At 42.6% G+C, this 17,753-nt stretch overlaps 1 protein-coding gene across 2 annotated transcripts in view; it reads left to right on the forward strand.

Annotated features, from left to right (window-relative positions):
• The first annotated feature begins 9,031 nt into the window (after nucleotides 1-9,031).
• The window catches only part of SOX5 (SRY-box transcription factor 5), a 1,042,959-nt gene continuing 1,034,237 nt past the window's right edge, over nucleotides 9,032-17,753 (forward strand). The window contains exon 1 of one of the 2 annotated variants that reach the window (XM_087968772.1): nucleotides 9,032-9,532. The gene's annotated coding sequence lies outside the window, so the exon portion shown is untranslated. The remainder of the gene's footprint in view (nucleotides 9,533-17,753) is intronic. The other variant, XM_087968773.1, reaches the window with a different exon arrangement.

The raw sequence follows: 17,753 nt of genomic DNA on the forward strand, positions 1-17,753 counted from the left end.
TCCTAAATTGAAACACTTCTCATTCTGAACCAGGTTCTTTGGCTTTTGCACAGACTAAATTAAACTAAACTAAACTAGAAAATATGGAATGGAAGGGAATGGAACAAAATGGAACTGAATATATGGAATGGAATAGAATGGAATGGAAGAGGAGAGGAGAGGAGGAGAGAATGGAATGGAATGGAATGGAATGGAATGGAATGGAATGGAATGGAATGGAATGGAATGGAATGGAATAGAATAGAATAGAATAGAATAGAATAGAATAGAATAGAATAGAATAGAATAGAATAGAATAGAATAGAATTCTTTATTGGCCAAGTGTGATGGACACAGATCCTTTGGGACTCCTAGCATTCTCTCTTTCTATGATTTGATAACTGCAAATATACAAAATTTCACTTACTGTATAAGAATGTCATTGAAATTATTGGACTTTTTGCTAAACTTTCCTACTAAATTGGTTGAGAATTGTCTATAAAAATGCAAAACTCTTTTTTCACACCACTAGGCTTCTTAGCATGTGCAGTTCTGAATTCTATCTTTACTTCCGAATGTGTACATTCCATTTAATGGTTGGGTCAGCCTTACAATACCATTGTTCTGTGACTGTGCTTTAAGGATGCCATTCTGACTAATTTTGGCTGGCTTTTTGCTGACTCTTCTGCTATTGCAGTTATATATATTATTATTTATCCCCCACACACATACAGAATACACAGGTTGATTTTTACATGTTTGGTACAATGGATGATATCACCGGATAATAATAAAATTCCAGCTTTCAATTTTTGCATATAAATTCAGTTTTAGTATATAACATCATGGGAGAACATATTGTTAACTCAGTCACCAGAAAAGTATTAAAAGACTCAGAATATATATATATATATATATATTCATATTCTTAAGTTTTCACGGGTATCTATATGTATGGTATTCAGCTTTGTTCGGGTATTTTCCCACGTCATTATAGTTGTGCTTTTAAAGTTGTAGCAACGTTTCGGAAGAATCTCATCTGCCATCATCAGGCTTCTGTATAGTGTTCGTCTGACGAACACTATATATATATATATATATATATATATATATATATATATATATATATATATATATATATATATATATATAAAATCTTTTAAATTGAGAAACACAGTGGTTTTCAAAGAAGGTTTTCTTCTGGTTCTTGGTTAGCACAAATATACTTCAGTGCAAATTTTAACATGCTACTTTACACAAAACCACATAACAAAACCACATGAATACACTCCTGGAATTACTGTACTTCAAATATTCAATGCATACATACATACCAGACCAAATCTAAATGTATTTACACCTTCTATTACATCTAACTAACCTAAAATACTATGTAAAGCCTATTGCATCTACTCTCAGCCTATACATCTTGTAATATTTTTTAAAAAAAGCCTTGGAACCATAAACACAAACCAATATAAATGAGCTCTTAACCAATGGATAATTACAAACTATAATTTCAAAGATAAAACAAAACAGCAGGCAAACTTTATTTGTTGAGTAAGGAAATGTTTGTTCCAGCCCCAGATGGGCTATGACTGAACTGTGTAGAATTGTTTGTAATAAATAAAATATATTATATATATGAATATGTGTATACCTGTATTTCTCTCTCTCTCTCATTACAAACACACACACACACACATATATATATAACAACAGCAGCATAATCATACTTCCAGCAGATAAAGGGAATGCCACAGTAGTAATGGATAGAAAAGACTACGAAACAAAATTGACAAACCTACTCCAAGACTTCACATACAAACCCATAAACATGGACCCAACCACATATCTGGAAAAAATAACCAAGAAGAAAATTATAACCAGCCACATGAGCAAAGAGATCCAACAGACGATCATCCCAAGAGAAAAATCTTCCACATGCCCCAAACTATACGGCCTCCCAAAAATACACAAAGAAGGCATACCTCTCAGACCCATAGTCAGCTCCAGAGGAGCACCACTACAAAACCTAGCTAAACACTTAGCAAAACAGCTACAGCCCCATGCTGAAGCAGCAGCTTCACATGTACAAAACTCATACCACCTCTTGGAAATGATCAAAGATCTACACATGGAACAAGAAGATCTGCTTGTAAGTTTTGACGTGGTTTCACTATTCACTCAAGTCCCGATAAAAGAAACTCTTGAAATCATCAAAAATAAATACCAACCAGCTAAACACCTCATGGAACTAGCAGAACACTGCTTAACCAACACATATTTCATATACAAAGGACAAGGATACAAGCAAATTGAAGGAGCCCCTATGGGATCACCACTGTCACCCGTCATTGCAAACCTGTTCATGGAAGAATTCAAATCTAGAGAACCTAGCCAATGCCACCCACAAACCCAAACTATGGTTACGATACATCGATGACACATTTGTGATTTGGCCCCATGGAAAAGAAAACCTAAACAATTTCCTAACACACCTAAACAGCACACATCCCAAAATCAAATTCACCATGGAAATGGAAACAAACAAACAACTACCATTCTTAGATGTACTAATTTACAAAAACACACTAGGACACACCATATACCAGAAGAAAACACACACCAACCGCTACCTCAATGCCCAATCCCACCACCACCCAGCACAGATAAACTCCATGGCCAAAACACTAATTGCCAGAACCAAACACCTGGCAGACAACACACACATAAAGATTGAACTATGCACCCTGACTAAAGTACTGACAGTCAACGGCTTCCACAAAAGCAAAATCACCGGCTTGATCCACAAAAACACACTGAGACATAATGGAGACCTAGAAGATGAACAGACCTATGGAACAGCTGTCCTGCCCTACATAAGAGGTATTACAGACAAAATCAGTAAGATACTACACAGGCATCACATCAAGACTGCCTTCAAAACAGACAGAAAAATAGCAGCCATCCTAAGAAACTCCAAAGATAAAATTGACCTGGAAAACCAAGGCATATATGAAGTCCCCTGTCCATCATGCCCGGCCACATACATTGGACAGACCAATAGAAGAATAAGTACCCACCTAGATGAACACAAAAATGCAGTAAAAAAGCTGGAATACACTTCCTCACTAGTCCAACACATGAAAGCAACAGGTCATAGCATCGACTTCAATGGCACCAAAACCCTAGCCACTATAGAAAACCCCAGCCACAATGGCACCAAAACCCTAGCCACTATAGAAAACCCCAGCCACAGAATTATCAGAGAAGCCATAGAGATTGAAAAAAGACCTGAAAGCATGAATAGAAGGAGAAGGGGAAAGAAGAAAGACAAAGAAAAATAAGGAAAGAGAGGAAGAGAGCAAGCAATGAAAAATAAGGAAAGAGTGGAAGGAAGGAAGGAAGGAAGGAAGGAAGGAAGGAAGGAAGGAAGGAAGGAAGGAAGGAAGGAAGGAAGGAAGGAAGATTATAATGAGAGGGAGGGTCTCAGGGAAGTCCTGCCTTAGCACTTGGCCATCACAGGTGCCCCCGACACAAGTCCATGGCCACATCCACCCCCGGCCATGCCTCCCCCCCAGAGGTGGTATTCAGCAGGTTCCGACCAGTTATGGAGAACTGGTAGAGGAAATTTTGAGTAGTTCAGAAAACTGGCAAATCCTACCTCTGACTGGCCCCACCCCATCTATTCTCTGCCTCCCGAGTCCCAGCTGATCGGCTGAGTCTTCCTTGGTTGCCCTGCACAGGAGAACAGAGCTGGAAAGCAGGTTAGTGGGGTGGGGAGGGAATGGGATTTTGCAGTAATCTTCTCCCCAGGAGTGGGGAGGGAGTGGAGATTTTGCAGTAACCTTCCCCTGCCATGCCCACCAAGCCACGCCACACCCACAGAACCAGTAGTAAAAGATTTTTAATCCTACCACTGCTCCCCCCCGCCCTCCGAGGTCAAACACAACCCTGATGTGGCCCTCAATGAAATTGAGTATGACACCCCTGCACTAGCTTAAGGTGGGATATAAATCTAAGAAATTGTATTATTTGAGACTTGAGTTACTGGTTCCAGATGATTGCTACACGGAGTCAACAAGATACTTAAATGTCAAACTCCGACATCTGCAGTTTTGCAGCCTAATTCTGGTAGCAATTAAAGAGGAAGTGAAAGTTGATGTACATCTGCTACTGAACACAGTGGAGTCCTTTGACTGATGAGTAGTAAGGGAGTGTTTAGGGAGGGCTGCTTGCCTGCTGAACTTAAACCTTTTTGTATCTACTATTAAGCTGGCCCCTTCCTCATCTCCCATCTCCATTCAGATTTTCCTCCTTTTTCCCCCTTGCCCAGGTAATCCTCGATTTACAACAGCTCATTTAGTGACCATTCTAAGTTGCAACGGCATTGAAAAAAGTGACTTAATCAGTTTTTCACACTTATGGCCATTGTAGCCTCTCCATGGTTGTATGTGTTGTAGTCTGCTGTCAGCCTGCAGAGCTGGCAGCAGAGTCGGACAGTGGGGAGGAACATGGGCCCGTCCTGGAGTCTGGGGTGGGCTCGGACAATGAATCTGTCTCCGACACAGAGATGGGGCTAGGACCATCTGGGAGTTATGTGCTGACTCCGGACCTCCAGAATCTGGCAGCAGCGAGGCAGAGGAACAAGGGGAGCCTGTTCCCAGTGTGCGCATGCGCAGAGCTGCCAGAAGGCAAAAACAGTTAAGACAAAAGGGGCGACTCAGGAGTAAGGCTTGGAGATGATTGTCCCCTCCCATAAGACATAAAGGAGCAAAGGGACATGAGCCTTTGCAGGAAGCAACTTTGTTCATTCTGGTCAGTTTAAAATCTGAAGCTCCGTGTTGACTCTGTGCTCCGTTTGGCCTTGTACAACTAATTGGCAATTTAGTCGTTGGCAGCATTTCAAGGGAGGTAAAGCCTTAACCCAAAAAGACTGTGGGAGACTTGTGTTAGCCTTGGTCAGAACAATGAGATCCAAATTCAGATGCTTGACAACCAACTCGTACTTATGACGGTTGCACTGCCCCAGAGTCACGTCATTATCTTCTGATAATTCACTTAACAACTGTCTTACTAACTTGTGTAAATTAGTTACTAACTTACTAACTTGTGACTCCCTTAACAAATGTGGCAAGAAAGGTCGTAAAATGGAGCCAAATTCACTTAACAGCTGCCTTGCTTCACAACAGAAATGTTGGGCCCAATTGTGGTCGTAAGTCAAGGACTATCTGTATATACCAAAAGGAGGGAGTGGGGAAATATTTGTTATGTTTCTGAATGAGGATAGGAAGACAGAATGCGCGCAGCTGGCGTGGGGAATTCTGGGAGATGAAGTCTGCAAATCTTAAAAGGTGTCAAGGTTGAGAACCATTGCTCTGAACTTTTAGGGCTCATGGTTACTTGTTGGCTGTGGAGGATGAGGCATGTAGTCCAGAATAGTTAAAGGATTTGAGAAGACAATTAGACACTCCAATTGTATTTTTGCTTTCGATAAAAAGCATAATGGTAAAAGAATTCCAGGGCAAGTTTTGCCACATGCACCAAGAAAATATAAGTGGAATTGTACTTTTAATCCTGTAATAAAATTAAAGGAGGCACTTAAAGGGATTTATAGAACAATGAAGAAACAAGCCCTTTAACAAAACAAAAACCACCATGTGTAATTTTTCCCCTATATTGTTTTCAAGGTCTTCAGAAAAAGGAGCACACAATTCTTAGCTACATTTAAAGAGCCAGTTTGGTTTGGTGGTTAAAGCTCCAGGCTAGAAAGCAGGAGACCACGAGTTCAAGTCATGCCTTAGCCATGGAAACCAGCTGCATGACAGTGGGCCGGCCACTGACTCTCAGCCCAGCCCACCTCACAGAGTTGTTGTTGTGAGGTAAACAGGAGGAGGAAAGCGTGTTTCAATGCCCCTGTTGGAGTCTAAGGGAGAGGAGGAACAGCCGACAGGGAGTGGGAGTGTGGCTCCGGAGGTTGTGGAGGAAACTGGGGAAGGGCACAGGCCGGTTGGGCATTCAGAGAAAGACCCAGGCCCATTCCCTCTTCATCCTAGGGCATGCAGGGAGGAGAGGATAAGGGAGAAACGTGGATGGCATGGTCTATGGGGGAGGAAGGGGCCCTGATCCCCTTCATGGGCTGTAGCTGTGAGAACTGTTTAAAACTGCACATGGTCCAGTGCTGGAAGCAAAGCGTGCATTATTCTTGTTGGAGCTTATCTGTGTTTTGGCTTCCTCCCAACTGTGGTTGCTGCGTTATCTGGTAGAAATCTGCAATTAATCATCCTTGCCTGCCACAGTAATTCCTTCAGTGTGGTTTGTGTGGGTTTTTTTTTTTAATTTCGAATTTACCTTACTTTGGGTGCGGACTGCATTTACTCCCTCCGTAAACTGTTTTCTTTAAGATTTTGATTTCCAGCTGAGGATAATTGGACATTGGGGCCAAGTTGGAGGCATTAAATGAACTTTATTCTATTTTTGTGCCTTGGTTATTTTTGTTTCATGCCCTGGGTCACCACAGCATGTTGGATATGTTTGCCACCTTTAGTTATTTGTAAAAAATTATACAGGCAGTCCTCGACTTACAACAGTTCCTTTAGTGACCATTCAATGTTACAGCAGCACTGAAAAAAGTGACTTATGGTCATTTTTGCGCTTACAACTTTCGCAGCATCCTCACAGTCTCGTGATCAAAACTCAGACACTTGGAAACTGATTCATATTTATGACCGTTGGAGTATCTCAAGGTCACTTTCGACTTTCTGACAAGCAAAGTCAACGGGGGAATCTGGATTCATTTAACAACCCTGTTACTAATTGAATAAATGCAGTGATTCACTTAACAATGGTGTCAGGAAAATGGGGTCAAATGGGGGCAAAACTCGCTTAACAAATGTTAGCAGCAGAAATTTTGGGCTCAATTGTGGTCATAAGTCGAGGACGACCTGCAGACCAATGGAAATAAAATAAATACATTTACTTTGACTAAGCAGAAGAAAACTTAAGATCATGGCATCCGGCCCTCTCAGTGCCTGGCAAATAAATGGGGATGAAATGGAGGTAGTGACAGATTTTATTTTCCCGGGCTCCAAGATCACCGCAGACGGGGACTGCAGCCAAGAAATTAAAAGAGGCTTGCTCCTGGGGAGGAAAGCTATGGCAAATCTAGACAGCATCCTAAAAAGCAGAGACATCCCCCACCAACAAAAGTGCATACGGTCAAGGCTATGGTTTCCCCAATTGCAATGTATGGCTGTGAAAGTTGGACCGCAAGGAAGGCTGAGTGCCAAAAAATGGAGGCCTTTGAACTCTGGTGCTGAAGAAGACTCCTGAGAGTCCCTTGGACTGCAAGGCGATCAAACTGGTCAGTCCTAGAGGAGATCAACCCTGACTGGTCTTTAGAAAGCCAGATCCTGAAGATGAAACTCAAAGACTTTGGCCACCTCATGAGAAGGAAGGTCGCTCTGGAGAAGAGCTTAATGCTGGGAAAGATTGAAGGCAAAAGAAGGGGACGATGGAGTCACTGAAGCAGTGAGCTTAAATGGACTCTGGCAGATGGTAGAGGACAGGAAGGCCTGGAGGAATGTTGTCCATGGGGTCATGGTTGAGTCCGACAACTTTGCAACTAACAACAACAAAGCAGAGGGTATTGTAGTTTGGGCTGCACTCTTCTTGTCTTCAATTGGAAGAAGTCACTTTGAACTAAAGGCATAATGGGAAAAATTCAGCATACGAAACCACAGAAGAATCGTAATTATGGCGCACTTACCTGTTAATAATTATTTAACAATACTTATAAAAATAAGTATTACTATTAATAATGCCCTTCGTAGGGTTCGGAAGAGCAAAACAGTGATCTTCTTAATTCTTATTTTGTCCACGGACCCGGGTTCGCGATCGTTTTCTGCCGTGGTTCCCCGTCCCCCCAAGCCTGCCTGCCAGCGCCGGATCAGATAGAAAAGGGGGGTGCAGTAGGGAAGGGGAGAAACGATCGAAAGGGATCGGAGATCCAGCGGGAGGCAGGAGGGAAAGGGGGAAAGAAACGATCGAAAGGGATCGGGGATCCAGCGGGGGCAGGAGAGAAGGTGGGGAGATAAACGATCGAAAGGGATCTAGGGATCCAGCGGGAGGCAGGAGGGAAGGGGGAAAGAAACGATCGAGAGGGATCGGGGATCCAGCGGAGGAAGGAGGGAAGGGGAGATGAACGATCGAAAGGGATCCGGGGATCCAGCGGGGGCAGGAGGGAAGGGGAGATAAACGATCGAAAGGGATCCGGGGATCCAGCGGCTCCGTGCGGGCTTCGACGCGGCCCTTTCCAGCTCGCGTGGTGGGAGAAGCGGCCGGGCGCTCTTGTTTACAATCCCGATCGCCGCACGTTGGAAAGGGGAAGGCGGGGAAGAAGGGGACGGAGCGAGGCCCGGCGCCGCCTCCGGACTTCGCTGCGGACAGGGGATCATCGCCCGGGGGTGGACAGTTGCTGCAAGGGGGGAGCAAAGAGCGCGGGGAGAGGAACGGCGGTGCCTTAAGGAAGAGCAGCCGAGGGTGGCCAAGGAAGGCGATTCGATGCCCGCCCACCGCTTCCCAGTCCCGGATCTTTGGGAGCTCGTTCAAGCGCCCCCCCCCACCCCCCGCATTAAGCGCCGTCTATATTAATGTGCGCTCATATACACACGATATATATTTATGCGTGCGGAGAAAGAGAGCAGCGCTAGCTAACCCTAATCTGGCCGATCCGCCGATCCTTTCCTCTGGGCTCCCTCCAGCAATCGTCACCCTCCGCTTTTCCTGCTCGGAGCGATCTCCTGTCCCGTCTCGCCACCTCCGGGGGCGCTTTTGGCCCTTCGCCTGGCGAGCTTGTTTGTCTCGCCAGTCGCACCGGCTAAGAGATTTCACCACGGCCTTGAGAGAGGGGGGAGAGAGAGAGGGAGGAGAGAGAGAGAGAGAGAGAGAGAGAGAAGGAGGGAGGGAGGGAGGAGAGAGAGAGAGAAGGAGGGAGGGAGGGAGGGAGGGAGAGAGAGTGAGAGAGAGAGAGAGGGAGGGAGGGAGAGAAAGAGAGAGAAAGAGAGAGAGTGACAGAAAGAGAGAGAGGGAGAGAGAGGGAGAGAGGGAGAGGGAGAGAGAGAGGGGAGGAGGGAGGGAGCGAGGGAAAGAGAGAGGGAGAGAGAGAGAGTGAAAGGGAGGGAGGGAGAGAGAGAGGGAGAGAAAGAGAGAGGGAGAGAAAGAGAAGAGCGAGCGAGACAGGGGAATCCAATCGAGAAAGAGAGAGGGAGGGAGAGAGAGAAGAGAGAGGCGGAGAGAGAGAGAGAGAGAGAGAGAGAGAGAGAGAGAGAGAGAGAGAAGGAAGCCAATCGATCGCGCCACGGACAGTGAGCGAGCAAACAAGCCAGCGCCGGCGAGCCAGAGCACGCGTGGGAAAGCAACCAACCAACCCGGAGCTACCGCCCGTCTTGCGCGCCGTTCGCGCCTCCTTTCCTGACCGACCGACCCAGCAAAGCGGATCGTAGGGCGACGCGACGCCTCCCGGGCTCCCGAGGACAGCCAAGCCAGCCGGGTAAAGTGGAGCTTGCGGCCGCGAACCACTTTCGCAAATCGCCAAAGCCGGCGGCGGGGGGTGTTGGTGCGGGTGCGAGTGGAGTGGAGATCGTGGCGAGCTCGCCCCTTGTCCGGACCGCGCTTCCTCCGCTTGGAAGAGGAGCGCTGCTCTTCGGAGGGAAAAGGGGGTGGGGGTTGGGGAGGCGGCGGGAGATGCTAAGATCCGGGGTGGGGTGGGGGGCGAGGCCAGGTGAAGCGCAGAGGCAGCCTCGGTTCGTGGGGAGGGGGGCGCCTTGCATTGAAAGGACGAACCGGGCAGGGCGCTATCCAAAACTTCGCCGATCCGCTCGTCCCGCCTCGCTTGCAGACTTGCTGCGCGTGTCTGGGGCGAGGGAGCAAAGGCAGGGCAAGCCTCTCTCCTCCTCCCCTTCCCCCGGACAATCCGGACGTTCCTTGATGGCAACCGGTGTGCGGCTTCTCCGGATGTTTGGCCTTGTTCCAAAGTAGCGCCTCCCCCTACTAGCCAACCCCGTGTTGTGGTTTTTTCTTGACCCCGTGGAGAAGTGGGGCTTTGGGGGGTGGGGTAGTGGGTGGGCAGGGCCGTCTTAATAGCCTTATGCCCCCCCCCCCCGGGCAAAGCAGTGTACTGCCGCCCCGCCCCCCCTCCACGACAATTCAGCTCAAACCTTTACTGTCAGAGTAGAAACAAGTGTACAGTGAGATTGGCTGAGCCTCTCTTCGTGCACCCCCCTCCCCCCAAACACAATACAGTGCAACACAACTCACACACAACCACTCATCAAAATGTAAATGGTCGGTCAAATTAAACATAGATTTATTTTGTTAGCCCTTCCAACAAAATCGGGGTTGAAACATTAAAAAAACAAGCTGCGGAGCAACAACTAAGTAACCAACATGATAAACATTTGAACAATACAAAAAAACACAATAATATTCAGTAAGCCATACCGTTGCTGTATTGATATGGTACAAGGGGCATGGAAGGGTTAACATACACAGATTAGTATGGGGCCCTTATGCTTGTGGGGCCCATGGGCAAGGGCCCATCCCGCCCATGCGGTGGGTGTGTGGAAACGGATGGGGGGGGGTATCTCCAAAGGTGAGAGATTGGGGGGTCTGTCGCATCCCCTTCCTCTCGACTTGTACCCTACTGTTACATTACTATAATTGTCTCGATTTTATGTCACTCCCATATATTGAAGGGGTGGGGGTGTCGTATGGACGTGTCTCTTTGCAGTATCTCCTCTCCCTCCCCCCCCAATATGAAAAGTGTATTGAGAGTTTGGAGGAAAAATCAAAGTTTTTTTTTAAATGGTGTTGGTTCCACGGGTGTATTGGGGAGGAGAAATGCAACGTTTGAATGTTTTTTTTTCCAATCAGGAGTAACTATTCTTTCCGAGTTTGCTCATGATGATGATGTTGACAATCACGATGATGATGATGATGATAGTAACAGTAACTTAGTAATGATAGTTGATGAATGTATTTTATTTTTTCTTATGTACACTGAGAGCACTTGCACCAAAGACAAATTCCTTGTGTGTCCAATCACACTTGGTCAATAAAAGAATTCTATTCTATTCTATTTTCTCCTCTACATTCTCTTCTCTACTCTTCTCTACTCTACTCTACTCTACTCTACTCTACTCTACTCTACTCTACTCTACTCTACTCTACTCTACTCTATTCTATTCTATTCTATTCTATTCTATTCTATTCTACTGCTATTCTACTCGACTCGACTTCTATTCAACTCTACTCTACTCGACTTCTGTTCTGTTCTGTTCTATTCTACTCTACTCTACTCTACTCAACTTCTATTCTACTCTACTTTAATTCTTCTGTTCTGTTCTGTTCTGTTCTGTTCTGTTCTAACCTAACCTAACCTAACCTAACCTCACCTCACCTAACCTAACTTAACCTAACCTAACCTAATACTAATAAAAGTAAATAGCAATAGTGTAATGCCCTCGTTCCTCCTTAAAAACACGCTGGCTCGCCAAAGCAGGATTCTCCCAGGCAGTCCTTTTGCAGCTGTTCTTTCCGTCCCCTCCATAGCCTTCCTATGGAGGAAGGGTGGCGGGGGGGGGGCGGGGAGAAACTGCCTCATAAAACTTAAGAAGTTTCCCCCCAAATCTCGGGACCAGAAGAGCTACTGAACGCGGAGCGTTTAAACTTTCCCCGCTGATGCCAGCGGAACGGAGAGAGAGTGAGAGAGAGAGAGGAGGGGAGGGGGGGGGCGAAAGTTGTCTCGGCCACAAGAACTTTTTTCAGAACTTTCTCCTAACTCGGGAATATGGGAGGCTAATGTAACCGCCCGGCTTGTTTGTCAGGAGAAGAACGTCAACAGATGTTCCCTCGGGGATTTCTGCTCAAACTCTGCGCCCCTGCCAAGGGCAGAACCGGCTGCAGTCTGTGGGACTGGAGTGTGGGAATTTGAAGAGGGGAACTTTGGCTGTTCATAACTAACGCCAGAATATCCCAGTAATTTTTTTTTTTTTAATTCCTTGGCTTGCTTGATATATAAGCTTCTCTCAGCCGGAGCAAAGCCGTGATATGAGAAGAGTTGTGGAGAATGGGGCAATTTTTAAAAAATAAACTTTATTAATCTTTCATAACTTTAAAAACAAACAAAAAGTGTAAATATCTTGACATTAAACAGTCTGTGGCATTCATCTTATAGTACTATTTTGTGCATTATTTACAAATATATACAATTTATGCAAATGTAAGCATTTAACTATATGTTGCTTATCATTAATTTTTCCTCATCCATCTATCTTAGCTCAATCCAGTCATACCATTTTCCCCAAATCCTATAATACTTGGACTCCTCCTTTTCTTGTAACATCAAAGTTAATGTATCCATCTCAGCACAAGACATTATTTTTTGGATAATCAGTTCATCTGGTGGTATACATGTATGTTTCCAACACTGGGCATAAGCAATTCTAGCTGCCGTTAAAATATGTAATATTATATATTTTGTATTTCTCCTGTATTTCTTTTTACATATCCCCAATAAGAATAATTCCGGTTCTAATTCTATTTGTTCATTAGTGATCTCTTGCAGCCATTTTTTAAATTTTTAGCCAATATTTTTGAGTCTCCAGGCAGGACCACCACATTATGGCAAATTTAATGAATGATTATTATCATCTTCATCATCGTTGCTATCTGCTATGTTCACTTTAAGCTAATTTCTGGGTGTTACAGCTGTTAGGAAGGGAAGTTTTTAGGGGAAAAAAAGTTTGTTCCTGAGGAAAAGATTGCAATTTAATGTCTTGTTTGGTTTTGGAAGTTAAAAACTGGCTCCCGCCCCCAATGAAGCAAAAATGAACCCTAATTCTGAAGCATTTTAAATAGAAATTAAATACAAAGATATAAAACATTCTCTCTCAATTTTTTTTTAGGGCTGGACAATCAATAGTTATGAGCTAGAACTGTTTAATGAAATATTATTTGAATAGTGAGTGTTTGGGATAATGATGGATCAGGATATCTAAATACCATTCTTGTGAACATTCTTAATGGCATACTTACAATTTTGGACATAATTTTAGACTTCTGAATTGACCTAGCTTTTCTTAAGAACTTTCAGGGGTTTTTTCTGATTGTTGACACATCTGTGGAACAAAAATATTATAGTTTTTCCTCCAGTTGACTGAAACCTATTCTGAAACCTGACTAAAGTCTCCAAGAAATATTTTAAATCCCCTTTTCTCTTGTTTTTTTTATAATTCAGATTCTGTGAAATCATCATCCTTAACTAGCCTAAATTTTAAAAAGAAGAAAAAAAAGACTGACAAGTTTCTTACATTTCAAATTTATGAAAGCTCTTGTTATCTTCTACAACTATGCAGGATTTATTAATATAAAAAATAAAATAAGTGTGAGTAATGATGCAAAATATGTTGCAACTGTTAAATTAGCACTGTAAGGGGAGGAAAACGCCAATCATATTTTGGATAGGATAGTATTCAGCAAAGTTAGAAGGAAGTGGCCTGTTCTTTGTTTAAATAACAACAACAAAAGCCAGCGTTAATTGGCCAGTTTTGGATAATTGTAATCTTATGAAATTGGAACATCAAGCTCCCTTGTGAGTTGTACATTAGCAATTTTTCCTCATTTGTATTGTGGGTCAAAAGGCAGGCTTATTCAGTTTGTGCCACATATCGGTTGAAAATTTGAGACTTTATGGTAGAAATGATGTCTGTATTTTCAAGTTCACTTACTTGGGTTTGCTGTGTGGTTTTGAAACGCCCCCAGTATGGTTTAAGAGAGTTGTGTTCTGTCCTATTTTTATTATCTCTTTGCAGATTTCAATGTTGGCTTATTTGCGTGTTTTTTCAAAGAATTGCAGACTATCTAAATCAAAATCACTTGCCTGTCTATGTTGAAAAACAATATTAAAACCCAATCAAACAATCTGAAGAAACAGGAGTTGCATCAATGTTTAATTTTAACATGATACATATCAGTAAATAACACCCAATAAAAACCCATTTTATATACATACAGTGTGTCAGTTGGTTACATATCTTTTGTGTTATCCTTTTGTAGTCATTTACTCACAACTTGTATCAGCCTTCACATTGTCAAACTAACATATGCTTATATATTTATCAGTTATTAATCATCCATGACTAAACTATTTATTCCATCATTTTATATGAAATGTTCCAAGTTTTATCTTAAAATTTGTGTTATACTTTCAACCAGTGGTTATATATATCTATATTATGTTTTATATCAGTCTATTAAATTTCTATCACAAAATTATCTAGTCTATTACATTACCATGCCTTTTTATCCAACCATTGATAAAATAAATCTCATATCATATAAAATTGCTTGTCTTCTTGTTCTCTAATTTCAAATGTCAGTTTACTCATTTCAGCACAGTCCATAATTTTTTTGATAACTTCCTCCCGCATAGGTATTTTGTCATTTTTCCAGTTCTTCGCAAATACAATTCTAGCCGCTGTTAAAACATTTATAATCAAATATTTCAGTTCTTTATTGTATATGTCCGGTATGACTCCCAATAAAAAGATCTCTGGTTTAAAGTCTATATGTTGTTTTATCATTTTTTTCCAACCATGTGTAGATTTTAGTCCAAACTTTCTTTGTGTCCGAACATGTCCACCACCTATGGTAATATGAACCAGGTATCTGATGACATTTCCAGCATTTATCCGATTTATTCTTAAACATTCTCGCAGTCTCGTTGGGGGTAAGTGCCACCTGTAAAACATCTTATACAAATTTTCTTTATATGCAGTTGATACTGTCATTTTATAATTCCGAGACCACAATTTTTGCCATTTTTCTAAATCAATCCCATATCCAAAAATTTTCTCCAAGCAATCATCATTTCTTTGACTTGTTCCTCCTCCAATTTAAATTCTAATAGATGTCCATAATATTTTATCATTTGTTTTAATGCATTCATAGATCTTGCTTGCTGTTCATTTGGATTCTTGCTACAATTGGTTGCACGATCCCATAATTTTAAGTTGGTGCGGCTACATTTAAAATTTTTACATCTGTTTAAGGCTCAGACTGGGTTCAGTACCTCAGATAGCTTTCTTTAATCTTCTGCCTTAATTTTATCAGATTGCAGCTCCGCATAATCTCTCCTAATTTGCTGTGGGCAGAGGCTGGATGATGGGAACCAAACATCTTGGTTGCTGATCTGTGGCAATGTACTGTAACTCTATCTGTATGTTTTGTGATGATGCTATTAATTGCAAGCAAATTTTGGTTAAAGGATTGTTTCTTTACTGTAAACCACCACATCAAGTTCAGCTGCTTGAAATTCTGTTGGCCCATTTAGCAGAAATACATTTTTAAAATGGATTTGGGACTACAATAATCGCTGCTGAATTGTTCACTTTTGATTTTTGTGAATACTTATTTATTTAAGTGGAGCTGATTGTGAGTTTATGCCGTGATTTGTTCATATTTATAAAAAAACCACTTAGTGTCAAACTTGATCATTCTTGACCATTCCACTTGTTTTATTCTGAAAGCATCACAGTTGCAGTTAGTTGGTTTATTTTTATAACGGGCATAAACATTGGATCTATACAGGCTACATTACTTTATTGTTCTCAGAATAGCAGTGCTTTACAAAGATTGGACTATAAATTGACTGGTCAATTGTTCAAAAAACAAATTATGCCAGGGAGAAAGAATCAAAGCTTCTATAATAAAAGGCAGTCTTCTTATAGCTTAAATGCACACAGACTAAATGCATGACTTTGGCTATCTATATCTATACTAGCAGGGCACCCGTGCTTCACTACGAAACTATGTGATTGGGCAAGACGCTCTGGAGTGTAAGGTGCACCTTAGTTTTTGGGGAGGGAAATAAGGGGGAAATATTCTGCCTCTGCCTACCAGCATCCATCAATATTCATCTGACTAGCATCCTGTCAGTGTGTGAGAGAGTTGAGGGCTGTTTGGAAACTGAAACAGTATTTGCTGTGTGAGCAAGGAGACAGCAAGGAGCCTGGGCGTGGCTTAGCTCAACTGTTCTGTACTAAAGTGCTTGGTGTTGTGAAACTGAAACTGAAACTGAAACTCCTCTGCTTGTGTTTTGCTTGTATTTGGCAACTGGCACTTGGAACAGATTTCTTTTCAGGTGGGAAGGGGAAGTAGAACACCTTAGCATCAGAGCATGTTAATAATAATAATAATATAGGAAATACTAATGCTCTGATGGTCATTTCGAAAAATCCTTTCATAGCAAGCAGTTGGAAGCCAAGAGGAACATACGTGCCAAATTTCAAGTTTGTAGGTTTTACGGTTCTGGAGATTTTATGATGATGCATGAGTGCTTTTTCGCTTGTATATATCTATATAAAAATAAAAATAAATATGGCTGTTCAAAAAATAAACAGTGGAATTCAAAATATCTGAAACACAAAGGGCTCAATTTGAGACATTCCTGTGTAAAGCTTGAAAAAGAAGTTCAGTGAGAGACAAAGAGCCAATCTGATTCCATTTTGAAAATGATATATTTCCATTTTGAACCTTAAAGATACCCATATGGCTCCCGGGGCTTTTTAGTGGTGGCCCCACTGTTTAGAATAGCTTTGCTTATTGGCGTATTTTCGCCATATGTATCTAAGGAGAATGATTTAAAAAGGGAACACGGCTGGCTTATTCGTCTGTCGTTCTGTGCCTGGTTTTCAAGTGAACACTCTTTGCTCGCTGTGTGAACTGGTCACGTTTTTATTGATCGCCTCCTTGGATTCTTTTATGGGGGGGGGAAAAAATCTATCTATAAATATGTTTGCAAAGCAGCCACATGGAGAGGGAAAGGGAGAAATTAAAGTAGAAGGATGGCCTTTTTCAAGGCCTTGTTGAGTCAGGCTAGAAAGGGAGAAGGATTGGGCCGCTCCTCTCCCATCAATGGCAGAGGACACAAAACCTTTCCCGGGTACAAGGTCAACTCAGTTAGATCATTTTTATTGTAAAGGACATGGGGTTGGGGGAGGGCTTTGGTTTCTGCGTGCCCACAGCCTGTTACAAAAAACGAACCCAGTACAGATTTCTTCCCACTGCAAAGGAGAAGACACCCGTTTATTTAAATATTAGCTGGATACCCGTGCTTCGCTAAGGAAGCTCTGTGATCGGGCTTAGTTTTGGGGGAGGAAAATAAGGGGGGAAAAAATTCTGCCTCTGCCTACCAGCATCCATTGGTATTCACCTGGCTAGCGTCCTGTCAGTGTGTGAGAGAGTTGAGGGCTGTGTGGAAACTGAAACAGTATTTGCTGTGTGAGCAAGAAGGAGACAGCAAGGGGCCTGGGTGTGGCTTAGCTCAACTGTTGTGTACTAAAGCTGCTTGGTGCTGTGAAACTGAAACTGAAACTCCTCTGCTTGTGTTTTGCATTTGGAACAGATTTCTTTTCAGGTGGGGAGGGGGAGTAGAACTCCTTAGCATCAGAGCGTGTTAATAATAATATATGAAATACTAATGCTGTGGTGGTCATTTTGAAAAATCCTTTCTTAGTGAGCACCTAGAAGCCAAGAGGAACATACGTGCCAAATTTCAAGTTTGTAGGCTTTCTGGTTCTGGAGATTTTGTGGTGATGCGTGAGTGGTATTTCGCTTTTATATACAGTATATAGATCTACCCCAAAATACTTCTCAAAGGCTAAAAGGCATGAACGAATCAAGGCTTAATTTTATTTCTGCTTTTGTGGTCT

This window comes from Notechis scutatus, chromosome 6, assembly GCF_049901735.1.
Source record: "Notechis scutatus isolate UNSWTSFEM ecotype Mainland chromosome 6, rNotScu1.2, whole genome shotgun sequence".
Lineage (NCBI taxonomy): Eukaryota > Metazoa > Chordata > Lepidosauria > Squamata > Elapidae > Notechis > Notechis scutatus.